The sequence below is a fragment of the Arvicola amphibius genome, chromosome 7 (assembly GCF_903992535.2).
Source record: "Arvicola amphibius chromosome 7, mArvAmp1.2, whole genome shotgun sequence".
NCBI lineage: Eukaryota > Metazoa > Chordata > Mammalia > Rodentia > Cricetidae > Arvicola > Arvicola amphibius.
Genome location: NC_052053.1, coordinates 98,074,187 through 98,087,462, shown reverse-complemented (window position 1 = coordinate 98,087,462; position 13,276 = coordinate 98,074,187).

The following is a 13,276-nucleotide window of genomic DNA, read 5'->3' as shown; positions in this document are numbered from 1 at the left end:
TAGAGGGACCATTATGATCAACCCAGTGGTGTTTTTCTCTACGGCCATTCCAACCAGAGCCATCCTAAAGGATACTGAGGAGGGACCCTCCTTCCTGAGGGTGATCATGAGTTGGGGTGATCCCCTTTGGACATTTTATTGGTGGCATGTGAGTCTGCATAGGCGTGAGTGTTGCTCAGAAGCCGTGCTTGTTTCTAGCGTCTCTGTCTCTCTCTCTCTCTCTCTCTCTCTCTCTCTCTCTCTCTCTCTCTCTCTCTCTCTCTCTCTCTCTCTCTCTCTCTCTCTCGGGGTCGTTGCCCTGTTACCTCTTCCAGCAGGCTATGTTGGAGTCAGATCCATTGTTTTTCACAGGCCTCTTCCCTAACTCCGCCTCTTTATCTCCTCATCTCCATCTTTTTCTCTTTTTAAAAAAGATTTACTTTCCATTTATGTGTGAATGTATGTGCACATGTGTGTGGATGCCTGTGGAGGCCAGAAGAAGCCAGATGCCCTGAGACTGAAATTCTAGACAGTTGTGAGCCACAGAACCTGGGTCCTGGGAACCGAATTCTACAGGAGCAGAAAGCATCCTTAACTGCCGAGCCATCTTTCCAGGCCCCGTTTTTTTTTTCTATTTTTAATGGGGAGTCCTAACTTCAAACGTTGTACACCATTGCCCAGTATAATACCTTAGACCAGTTATCCTGAACTGCATTCCGAGATAAGTCATACTAGGCTTCTGGAGACAGATGTCCCCTCTATATGCGTCGCTTAGAGATCAGGCATTTGCCTTCAGGATCCCTTTCACACATTCAAATGTGTCAATCAGTCACACAGCAGCAATAAAAAATGCCCTGAAAGGTTTCCACCGCAAGCCATCGGACCGTGGGAGCTAGTGTAGAGTGCTTGCCTAACACACACAGGCCTCAGGTTCCATCTCTGCACCACAAAACAGCACACCAAGCTTAGCCTGGAAGTCTGGAAGCGTAGAGAAGGAGAAGACAGGGCTCTTGCCATGCGTTTCAGGAAGAATAGCAAGTCCCAGACTTTCAATAAGCTGATAAGTCAGTTACAAGAGCTGCAAATAAATGTGGCTATAAAGCAGAATGTGATCGACGCTTTGCTAATTAGTTGTACATGATCAGTGCCTCGAATGCTTGAGACTTTCTTGATAGTGTTCACTTGCTAGAGCTACCGTAAGAAAATGCCACTGGCTGAGTGTCTTAACCATGGAAGTTCAGGTCTTTGCCTTTCTGCTGGCTGGAAGGAAATCCAAGACAATGTCAGCGTTTTTGCTTTCTCCCTTTCTAGATTCTCACTGTGTCCACACGGGGGCCCCATCTGTATTTCCGAGTTTTGATCCCTTCTTCCTTTTTATGTAAGTGTATGTGTGTGTGTGTGCGCACACACATGTGTGTTTAGAGTTCAAGGACATGCAGTTTGTCTTTCCTCAAGTTCTGTCTGCTATTCGTTCTCTTTCTGGCTCAGAACTTATCAAGAAGGCCATGCTGATTGGATAGCAAGCCCCAGGGCTCCTTGTTTTCACATCCTTAGCTCTGTCCTAAAAAGGTGGGCATCACCATGCTAACTATGGTTTCTGGGACCAAACTTGGGTCCTTAATGCTTGCCAAGGCATTGACAGACTTAGCTATTGTTTCTCCAGTCCCTAGCCTCCTCATTTACCTCACTTATCAGAACACTAGCCACGTAGGAGTTAGAGCCACCTAGACGATTCCTTTTAACTCATAGAGTTTTTGTTTTTTTTTTTTCTTAATGACTCTGATTGTAGTCACAAGGGAAGGTGTCAGCATCTAGGGATCCAATGAATATGAACGTTGAGGGGATACAACTCAACAGAACATTGGTAAAATGGAAACAATGACTTCTGCTACCTTCAGCCACTCGGATATTGAGTGTCTCCTGGGTGCCAACCACTGGGACAGCAGTGGCATAGCCTCTCGTCATGGAGACAACGATGGGGGAATCTATTATAAATCCACCACGCTGTGCTGAGAAGGACAGGCACGCCTGGGTGGGCATCTAATCGGGTAAGCAGTAGACAGGCCTGAGCTGAGGCTGCAACGGTGGGGACAGAGAGCAGAGGAAGATATCCAAAGTCTACATGAGAGGGTTGAGAATGTAGCTCTCCGTGGTAGAGAACTCGCCTCTGTGTATGAGGCTCTGAGTTGAGACAGCTCACACAATTGGTGAGTGAACCTGTGGGGAGTTAAAACCCCTAGGTTTCTGGGATGGGCCACCGAGTGAGAGTGGAGGGGAGATAGTGTTATTTACTCAGAGTAGAAAAGCCGAATTAGGAAAGGCAAGGTCGATGAGTACCACTTTGAATGTGTTGGGTGGCCGTATCCATCAGGTTGCTTAAGGATAAGCTCACGTGCTTCAGAGTCTATAACCAGAGTTCAAATCCCGGTTTGTCTGTATCTTGACTCTGTGGCCTTGAGGAAATTACTTAGCCTCTCTGAACAGCCATTTGACCACTATAGAATGGCTGTAATAAGGAACCTTTTTTTTTTTGTCAATAAACCCTGCTTGTCCTTTGAGTTTATGGCCTTGTTCTGTCATGTGTATGGGCATTTTGCCTGCAGGTATGTCTGTGCGCCACTTCTGTGCCTGGTTGGTGCTCAAGTAGGTCAGAAAATAGTGGTTGGGAACCCCTGGGGCTGGAGTTACACATGATTGTGAATTGCTGTGTGGGTGCTGGGGCTTGAATCCTGGTCCTTCTGAAGAGCAACCACTGAGCCATCTCCCCTGCACTTGATTGGCCGTCTTCTAAAAGGGGGAGGGGCTATAATACATCTCACAAGGTTGTTACTGAGAATTAAATGGGATTAAATATGTTCAGCACATAACACAGCATATCCGTGTGCCTGGCAGAATAATGAAAGGCAGTTATTACTGTTAACTAAACTGGAACGAAATGATGAGCAAATCCAAACTTCCCAAACTTTCTTTTGGTGGGTTTTCTTTGCACTTACAAACCATGTCTCTAACTGGTATCTCAATTCCTCTGCTCCCTTTGGGAACGTTGCCTTTTTTTTTTTTTTTTTTTTTTTTTTTTTTTTTTTTTTGGTTTTTCGAGACAGGGTTTCTCTGTAGCTTTGAAGCCTATCCTGGAACTAGCTGTTGTAGACCAGGCTGGTCTCGAACTCACAGAAATCCGCCTGCCTCTGCCTCCCGAGTGCTGGGATTAAAGGCGTGCGCCACCACCGCCCGGCTGGGAACGTTGCCTTTTATTTTTTCCAGTTGCTGCTGGAAATGAGAGAATTTCTCTGCTGCTGGGCTCCTGGACAGAGTTGAATGGCCCCTGGGTTAACAGTTGGTAACGCAATGTGAGCTCCTACCTCCAGGTGGTGCCACTCCTTCTCATCAGCGCATAGTGAGGCCCTGACACCTGACCAGCTCTTTCAACCCAGGAGTGTGGCTCTTACCCAAAGGTCAGTTTGATAAGGGGGCTGGATGACAATACCCATCTTTACTGTGGAATTGATTTACAATCCACCTCAAATGTCATCCCAGGGAGGTCCTCAATGACCGAGTCTTCAGTTTGGGTTAGGCACCTCTGCACAATACATAGTATTTGGGTGAGTGGCAGTATATAAAATTTAATGTCTTAGCCTTCCTTCTTTTCCTCCCTCACTCCCTTCCTTCCTCCTTCCTTTATGTCGTTTTTTTGTTTGTTTTACTTTTATTTTATTTTATTTTATTTTTTGAGACAGGGCTTCTCTGTGTAAAAGCTCTGGTTGTCCTGGAACTTGCTCTGTAGACCAGGCTGGCCTAGAACTCACAGAGATCCTCCTGCCTCTGCTGGGATTAAAAGCATGCACCACTACGCCTCCCTTGATTTTTTTTTTTCAGTGTTTCAAAACAGGGTTTCTCTGTGGCTTCGGAGCCTGTCCTGGAACTAGCTCTTGTAGACCAGGATGGCCTCAAACTCACAGAGATTTGCTGCCTCTGCCTCCCGAGTGCTGGAATTAAAGGCGTGAGCCACTATTTCTTCCTTCCTTCCTTCCTTTCTTCCTGCCTTCCTTTCTTTCTTTTCTTTTCTTTTTCTTTTTTTGACAGAGTCTTACTATCTAACCTAAGTTGTCTTGGAACTTTCTACGTAACTCAGGCTGGCCTGGAAACATAATCCTGCCACAATCACCTGAATTACTGCGATTATAAACTTAGTACTTTATTACAGAGAAATTAAAGTGTGTATGTGCATGCGTGTATGTCACACACACTCTACACGCCATAATGCTAGTTTAACAGTAGCTATTTTTCTTACCCAGTTCAAGCCCTGGAAAGAGACCTTCGTGAGGGGAGGACCTGTGTTTTGTGTCATTTTGTCCCCAGCTCTTATGCTTGATATACCATAAAGGTTTGTGAAGCAAATACTTGCCAATAACTTGGCCCCACTTCTTTTCCCTCCTTTCCTTAGAGCTTCTCCCCACCTGTGCCTCAGCATTTGAGAGGCAAGCAGGGAAGCAGCTTTGGGCATTCTCCCCAGCACTGAGGACAAAGGAGAGACTGCCACAATGCCCTCCTCCACCAAAGCTGTGGAGAGACACAGCATGGGTTTAGGACCAGATATACAGCGCTCTCTCTCTCTCTCTCTCTCTCTCTCTCTCTCTCTCTCTCTCTCTCTCTCTCTCTCTCTCTCTCTCTCTCTCTCTGTGTGTGTGTGTGTGTGTGTGTGTGTGTGTGTGCATGCTCTATAGAGGTCAGAGGACAACTTGTAAAATTCAGTTCTATGTGGGTTCTGGGGATTGAATGCAGGTCACCGGTTTTGGTGGCAAGTATTTTTACCCACCTTGGTAGCCCTCAAATTACTTTTGTGGTTTTGTTTTGGTACTTAGGATTAACCTAGAGTCTTGAATATACTAGACAAGTAGTCTACATTGGAGCCAAATCCCTCATCAAATCACTTGGTTGTGAGTATCCATGCCATGGCTTACAACAAAAGCCTTGTGCATAGGTACATCACGGAGCCATACAATAGAATAACCCACCAACAACAAGGGCAGAAATTGTGTCTTTGTTAATCTGATCCCAAAATATTTAAATGCTCCATAAACTAGATGGAAAGATAAATTCCTAGACACTCCCTGACTCCAAAAGACATCAAGTACATTCTAGAGACACCCTCTTGAACTCCGAATTCCACAGTATATTGCTTAGAACTGATGAGGAATTCTGCCTGGGGGTCGGTATCAACGTTGAAGGTTAAATGTGTAAATCACACCTGTTGGCTCCTTGGGCTGTGGAGAGCCAGCAGGTGCTGGGTAGAAAGGCCTGCTGAAGTCAGAGCAAGTGCATGCAAGCCCTCCCTTTTAACTTTGTGCCTCTTTCTTCATTCTTATCCCTCCCCGGCAGCGTGGAAATCAAAGCTGCTCGGTAGACAAAGTCACTGCTGGAAAAGCCACAGAAACATTGCTGCCCTTTGCTGCCGGGGCCGGGAGTGGTGCCAGATGGGAGAGTTTGTGAGGGAGCATCTCAAGTTTTAGATTAAACCTCTGGAGCAGATGTTGCTGGGTGGGTGGCCAGCATGGACTGGGGTGCAGATGTCTCAAGAGACCACAGGACAAAGATCCAAAGACACTGTACAGAGGCAGAGAGGAAAGGTGGGGTGTCAGGCTGTCACCCCGGAGATGAGGAGCCCAGGAAGTCTTTTCAAACTTCACAGAAAGAAGACAAAACAAAGGAGCATGTTAATAGCTCCCTGGCTTTTAAGTTACAGAGTGTTCAAACATAGCCCTCCCTACATCTCCTTCACAAAATACACAAGACAGAGTCCTTCCTAGATCTCCATCTGGAGTGCTTGACACAGAGTCCGTCTTCTTCCAGCTTTGAACTCAGCCTCTCTGTTTTTAAAACAGGAACAATTTAATGCCTGAAGTTTGCCAAGGAGTCAAAATTTAAGAATTGGTAGAACTGCCAGGTGGTGCACATCTTTAATCCCAGCACTTGGGAGGCAGGTGGATGCCCTGAGTCTGAGGTCTGGTCTACAAATTGAGCTCCAGGAGAGCAAAGGCTGCACAGAAAAATGATGGAGGAGAGTTATCTGTCTATGTTTTTTTTATTGGTTAATTAATAAAAAAAACTGCCTTGGCCCTTTAAAAACAAAAAATTAGGTAGGTGGAGTAGACAAAACAAAATTGTGAAAACAAGGAAGTAGAGTTGGAGAGACGCTTTAGGCATTCGCCATAGTGAGTCTCCATGCTTCTCCTCTCCAAGATGGACGCAGGTTAAGATCTCTCCTGGTAAGCCACACCTCGTGGTGCTACCCAGATTACTAAATATGGGTTAAAGAAAGATGTAAAAATTAACTAATAAGAGGCTACAGATAATGGGCCAGGCAGTGTTTAAAAGAATACAGTTTCCGTGTAATTATTTCGGATATTGTTCTTTTACATTTAAAGGGGGAGATGATATAGATATGAATTTACATTGGTATGGATTTTAAGGTCAATTTGTTATATGTATATGTATTTCTGATTTTGATTAAGCTATTGTGATTGTAGTTCATTTTAAAAAATGTAATGTATAATTAGGAAATATAGGTTGTTAATGGATAATCATCGATTAATAGTCAAGCTTGTAGTCATGTTAGTCATTTTCTAGATGTACATAGATATATTTCAGATAGACATTCTTCATATCTTTCAAAGACTACAAAATATGGCATTTAATGTTTTAATAACTTAGGGTTTTTCATGACAATGAGACACGTCTGCTCCTGGCAGCACCAATCTACTTCGAGAGGAAGATGGGCATCGAAGAGGCTACTTATGGAGTTTGTTAGCCATTTGGGCAAGAAAATGCTCTTGCCTGGACTGTTGCATAAACTGGACACAAGAAACCCACAGAAAGAGGACTGCTAAACTTGCCTAAAGGTGAGATGGTCTTTCGGGGTTCCTGATTCATAAAAGAGTCTGCAAGACGTTCTGCAGGACACAGCAGAAAGTGACTGAACTGTCTTTGAAATTTTTCTGCTTCATGGAAATGTCTGCTGGATACTGTGGGCCTGAAGCCCGAAGATGGATGCCCCAACGGTACAGAGAAACTTTGGGTGACTGTCCAGGCAGCGAGTTGTCTCTGTCATTTCTAGAGTTTTATAAGTTACTTATTTCTTGTTTACTTAGGTAACATTATATCCTTCTGGAGTCTTTGATAGAGTTAAAAAATAAATAGATAGTTATAGATTTCCTTAGTTATGATAAAAGATAAAATAGATTTAAATATTGTAACTGTAATACTTGCTTGATAACTGTTTTGTTATATGTAATTTTGCTATGTTAAAGTTAAAGCCTTTCTTTTTTGTTTAAACAGAAAAAGGGGAAATGATGGAGGAGAGTTATCTGTCTATGTTTCTTTCATTGGTTAATTAATAAAAAAAACTGCCTTGGCCCTTTAAAAACAAAAAATTAGGTAGGTGGAGTAGACAAAACAAAATTGTGAAAACAAGGAAGTAGAGTTGGAGAGACGCTTCAGGCATTCGCCATAGTGAGTCTCCATGCTTCTCCTCTCCAAGATGGACGCAGGTTAAGATCTCTCCTGGTAAGCCACACCTCGTGGTGCTACCCAGATTACTAAATATGGGTTAAAGAAAGATGTAAAAATTAACTAATAAGAGGCTACAGATAATGGGCCAGGCAGTGTTTAAAAGAATACAGTTTCCCTGTAATTATTTTGGGTAAAGCTAGCCAGCGGCGGGTGGCGGGACGCAGCCCCGCCGCTTCACACTACAGAAAAACCCTTTCTCAAGAAATAAAATAAAATAAAAAGGATTGTTAGAACGAACGTGGGCACCACACCTGTGAATGTGTCTGCACCCAAAGCTGAGTCACTCGGGCACAGTTGACCAACCTACATCCCTCTTGAGAAGAAGTTACTTGATGGACCACGGAGGTTTACCTACCGGAAGACATCTGTCTCCAAGGCACGCCCGAAATCCCACCACTGCCACTGAAGTACTATGTAGACTGACTAGTCAGGGCAAAAAAAGAGAAGCCAATGAAAAGGAAAGGCCAGGGGCTGAGGGCGGGACGGGGTTCAGCGCTGGAGCACTGGCCTAGCGTGAATGCGGACCCAGCACAGCCACACTTCACCCCACTTCCTAACGGACAGCGGAAGATCTGAGGATACTTGGTGAAAGGTCAGCTTGACCAACTCTTCTAACCTGCTCAAGGCAGCTTTAGAGGAAAGACACAGCTCAGGGTAGAAAAACAGTCTGTAGGCGGGTAATGGTGATGGGTTCTTTTCTCAATCCCGACGGCCATTGCTAAAGTCAGGCTCACCTCATGGAGTTGCAGTGCATGCGAATGTGCATTTTCAATGGACGTTGTGTACATGTGTGATTCATTAAAAGCCGTCACTAGCAATGTGACTAGCAATGTGGAGCTAGGATGTCCTATTAGCTGAATTTGCTTTGCTGTCATTGTTTGGCTGAGCTCAAGAACTCAGCATATCCTTGGCTGGTGACTTCAAAAGTGTGTTTCCCTGGAGTCCCTAAGAGGCTGGAGCCATTGAAGGGTTCACATGAAAATGACATTTACATTTGAAACCAGTTTCTCTTCGTCATGTTTCCTCCCCTCTCCCCCGACACACGCCATTCTCAGCCTTTGGAAGAAGGGCTTTCATATATTGCTAGTCATCCTAAAGTTGATTTTCCTCAAAATATTTCTTACTACCAAAGACAGTTGGGCCCTACCCCACAAATGAGCTCCATGGGGCAGGGCAGGAGAGGAAGCACATGTTCCCTGCATTGGAGGGCTGGCAAGACCAGGAGCCGGGAGCCGGGAGTAAAGTCAGGAAAGGATTCGTCCCATAGCAGTCAGAAAGGGTGTGCGGGGCTACCAGTGACAGACTAGAATCCTTGACTTAGTGGGTCACTTCATACGTAACCACGGTAAATAGTAATTCCTTGTGAACAAATTTTTGGTGATGACAGAGCTTTCTGTCCTTGCCAGGATCCACAGCAGCTGCTCTCCCAGGCACGGGGAACACCTGTGTCAATCTGGAAACCCACACTGATGGACCCTTACAGTCTTTCCGCCCCCACCCCCTTTCTCTAAACTTCCTGCCACCTCTTGCAGATTCTTGGGTCTATTTCTCTTACGGAATCCTCTTGTATACTGCTGTCATTACCAGGAATGGCTAGTACCTGGGTGTGCACCCTACGTGATAGTAGATTACGTGCTTGGAAGAGCCCTGCCTTGCTTTAATTCTCACCACCTTGAAATTCTCAATGTTTTTCTTTTTTGGGAGACGTGGTCTCACTAGAGAGCCCAGGCTGGCCTCCAGCCTCCGTTCCTCCCACCTCCATCTCCTGAGCACTGGGATTCTACCCTGCTATGTATGACTCAATTCTTTCTTTTTTTAAAGGAGTGTGTGTGTGTGTGTGTGTGTGTGTGTGTGTGTGTGTTACATGTGTGAAGATACTCTTGGAGGCCAAAAGAAGACATTGGATCCCTTAGCACTGGAGTTTGGGGTGTTTATGAACTGCCTAATATGGGTCCTGATATCCAATCCTAGCAAGTGTTCTTAACCCCTGAGCTATCTCTCTTCAGTCTGAAGCGACTCTTTTTATTTATTTATTTTGAAATAGGGTCTCACCTGTGTAGCCCTGGTTAGCCTGGAACTTACCTACCTGTGTAGACCAGGTTGGCCTTGAAGTCACAGACGTCTGCCTGCTTTCTGCACCAAGAGTGCTAGAATTAAAGGCACGTGCCACCCCACCCAGCAGGTCGTGCCACCCCACCCAGCACGTCTCAACTCTTAACAATTGTATCTTTGGACCTGTGCTTGGTTGGTGAAGTTCAGTACAGCCCTGAAGCAGGAAGGTGAGCAGTAGAGATAAGACACCAGGTGGCTGGTCTATAGGCACACCTATGCTTGTGACAGTTTCTGTTTGTTTGAAACAAAAGTTTCACTATACATCCCTGATGTATAGTTCCCTGTCGTAGAACTCGCTGTGTGCCTTGAATTTGCAGCCATCTCTTTGCCTTTGTTTCCTCAGGGCTGGGGTTACAGGCACGTGCCACCATGCCCTCTCTGTCCAAAACAGTTTTTAGAACTACTGGGCCTAGATTGGTGGCACATATAGGGACAGCAGCAGCAACCACAAGAGAAAGAAGAAGCTACCCAAGTGCTGGGATCCTCAATGGAAAGTCTGCTTCTCTGACCATGGCTGTATAAATAATACATCGGGTTCAAGAACAGGAGAAATTAAATTTAAATATCATTGCACTCAATGGATGGAATTTCATGAGAAACGCTTGTTAAACCCGTTATTAACAAGGCAATTTTAAAATTAATTTTCTTATAATTGAAGCCACAGTGAGAATGCATAAATGGATGTTTTAAATTATATATCAAAGCTGAAACTACTTTTGGTTTCTTGTGTGACTTTTACAAGCTACAGAAAATGTCAGAAGGAACATCCAAAGACCATCATGTAAGCCTAGATCTATAGCGGAACTCAGAAAGCACAGTGGTAGCCCAGTACTATTTCATATTCATAATGAGTAAATAATTTAAAGGCCAAATTTTGTGACCCAGTATAGGCAGTAACACCTATTTCTTGCTCTTTGAACAAAGATACCACGGTTTTTGGTTTGTTTGTTTGTTTGTTTTGGTTTTTCAAGACAGAGTTTCTCTGTAGCCTTTCCAGGAACTAGCTCTTGTAGACCAGGCTGGCCTTGCTTCTGCCTCCCAAGTCTTGGAATTAAAGGTGTGTGCCACCACCGCCCGGTGACACCATGTTTTTATTTTGCATTATTCTTTACAGATCAGCCTTAGGCTTTGAAACCCCTCTCTCTTTCTTTCTTCCAGGGAAGTCATAGATATTTATATTTGAAGAATTCCAGGCTGGGTATGGTGAGGCAGTCTTATTATCCTAGCGCTCAGGAGGATCAAGACCAGCCTGGGCTACAGAGTAGGTTCCAAGCCAGTTCAGGTAATAGGCAAAGATGAGACTAAGCATGCCACAATGGGTGGGCATGAAAGCCGTTTGCATGAAGAATCAAATTCATTCCCACCATCGGGGTGCATCACATCTAAAATGCCAACAATGCTATAGTTGAGAACCCTACTCTAGGGTGCTTACTCTAAGTACAGATTTTAGAAACAAACAGGGCAGCCTCTATGGGGAGTTGAGCTATTGACCAGCCGGTGTCATCCCTGACCTCAGAATCCGCATTTTAACCAGAACCCTGGGTGATCTGTGTGCACACCAAAGCTCGAGGAGCAAGCTAGAGGGTGTCACTCTGTAGACATGTTACAGGGGTCCCTTTCAGTTCCCTAACTGATGCTATGGCAGGTTTTCCCCGTGGGGACTTGTTAGCTGAGGTTTTCTGTCCTGCCCGGTTCCCACAATCGTTAAGTCCCAAAGAAATCACACAGAGAGGTCTACATAAGTTATAAACTGAGTGGCCCATTAACTCAGGCTTCTTATTAACTCTTATAACTTATATCAGCTCATTATTCTTGTCTGTGTTAGCCACGTGGCTCGGTACCTTATTCGGCGGGGCAGTCACATCTTGCTTGCTCTGTGGCTGGGCCAGGACTGCAGACCAAGCTTTCCTCTTCCCAGAATTCTCCTGTTCTTGTCACCCTGCCTCTACTTCCTGCCTGGCTACTGGTCAATCAGCATTTACTTAAAATATAATTGACAGAATACAGACCATTGTCCCACACTTGGGACTCATCTCAGTTACTTCTCTCATATCTGGCAAAAGCAACTTTAGATAGGAATAGTTTGTTCTGGCTAACAGTTGGAGGGTACAGTCCATTGTGGCAGGAAAGTTTCGGGGGTGTGAAGCAGCTGGTCACGTTGCATCTGCAGTCAGGAATCCTCAGATCACTTTCTCCTTCTTATTTAGTATAAAACCCGAGCCAATGCAGCAGTGCCTCCCACAATTAGGGTGGGTCCGCCTGCCTCAATTAACCTAATCTAGAAACTCCCTCACAGACACATGGAAGGTGTATCTCCCTGGTGATGCTAGATCCTGCCAATCACTATTAACCACCAGACTCTAAGGACTGTGCTGGGCCATTCCACATTCTTCATTTCTTGCCCATTTCCTAAAGTCCTTATAGGTATGGCATAGGCAAGCCCGGGCGCAAAGACCCTGTGAGCCACGTCCCACAGCATCTCAGCCCCGGTATTCAGATTTTAAACGTACTTTGCTGTCAAGCAAGCCTACAGAGAAAAGGGCTAATGCCATCTGCAGTTGGTTTCAGTCTGCCTATGCTGCAGCAGGCTGGAGGGTAGGGACGGGACCCTGGGCATTCATCTGACTTCATAGCCTGAGACTCTGAACACATGGCCCTCTCTCACTTTTATCTACCTTCTGCTCACACTCAAGGCTCACTTATCAGCCCTGTCCAGAAGCATTTGGCGTTCCTCGGGGTCCCATAGTTGTCGCCAGACAGACCTGTGACATTGACTCCAAGCTTCAGGGTCTGCAAAGACGTGGTAGGAAAGTGGACAAAAGAAACTTGGGGGTTGTGACAAGGGGCATATGGTTTCCTGACCATATGAATTCAAACTTTAGACTTTTTAAAGAGAGGTAGAAAAAATAGATTCTAAAAATATGAAACACTCTCATTTTATCTTACTGCAACTAAATGCAAGCTTAAACAAACAACAAACCACAACGCATACCAAACCCCTCTGTGGGAAGCTGGGCCTGAGATACACAATCTGTTATTCTGGGCTATGTTGACACTTGTCCTGTGGTTGAACTGTCGTCTTGTCTCCCTACTCAGCAGCTTGAGTGCCAGGCCGAGCAACAGAAGTCCCCCGTGTTCTTGTGAACAAATACATGAGGGGTTCTGTTCCTTGCTTGATGGTTCTGGCCATGCAGTATATTTAAAGCCTAACACTGTAGGCTGTTTGGACACCCTGGGGAGTGTTTTAGGCTGTTGAAGATGAGGACACCTTTGGTGTTTAGCAGGTGGGGTCTAGAGCAAGACAAATACTATCAAACATTTATTTTTTGCTTATTGTGTGCCAGGCTCTGGTTTTAGCTTTTTAATGATATGAGATCATTTAATCTTACCCAATTTAATCATTTAATCTCACACAATCTTACCCAGTATATTCTACCACCAACCCCATTTCACACATGAGAGAGCATTGGTTAGTATGCAACAGGCACGCTATCCCTAGACTGTACAGAAGCATCCTGTGTTGCATAGATCCCTGCAAGCATGCCCTCGTTTTGTTTTTATTTTATTTTATTGAGATCAGGGTTTTGTTTTGCAGCCCAGGTTGACCCGCTTCATGGTC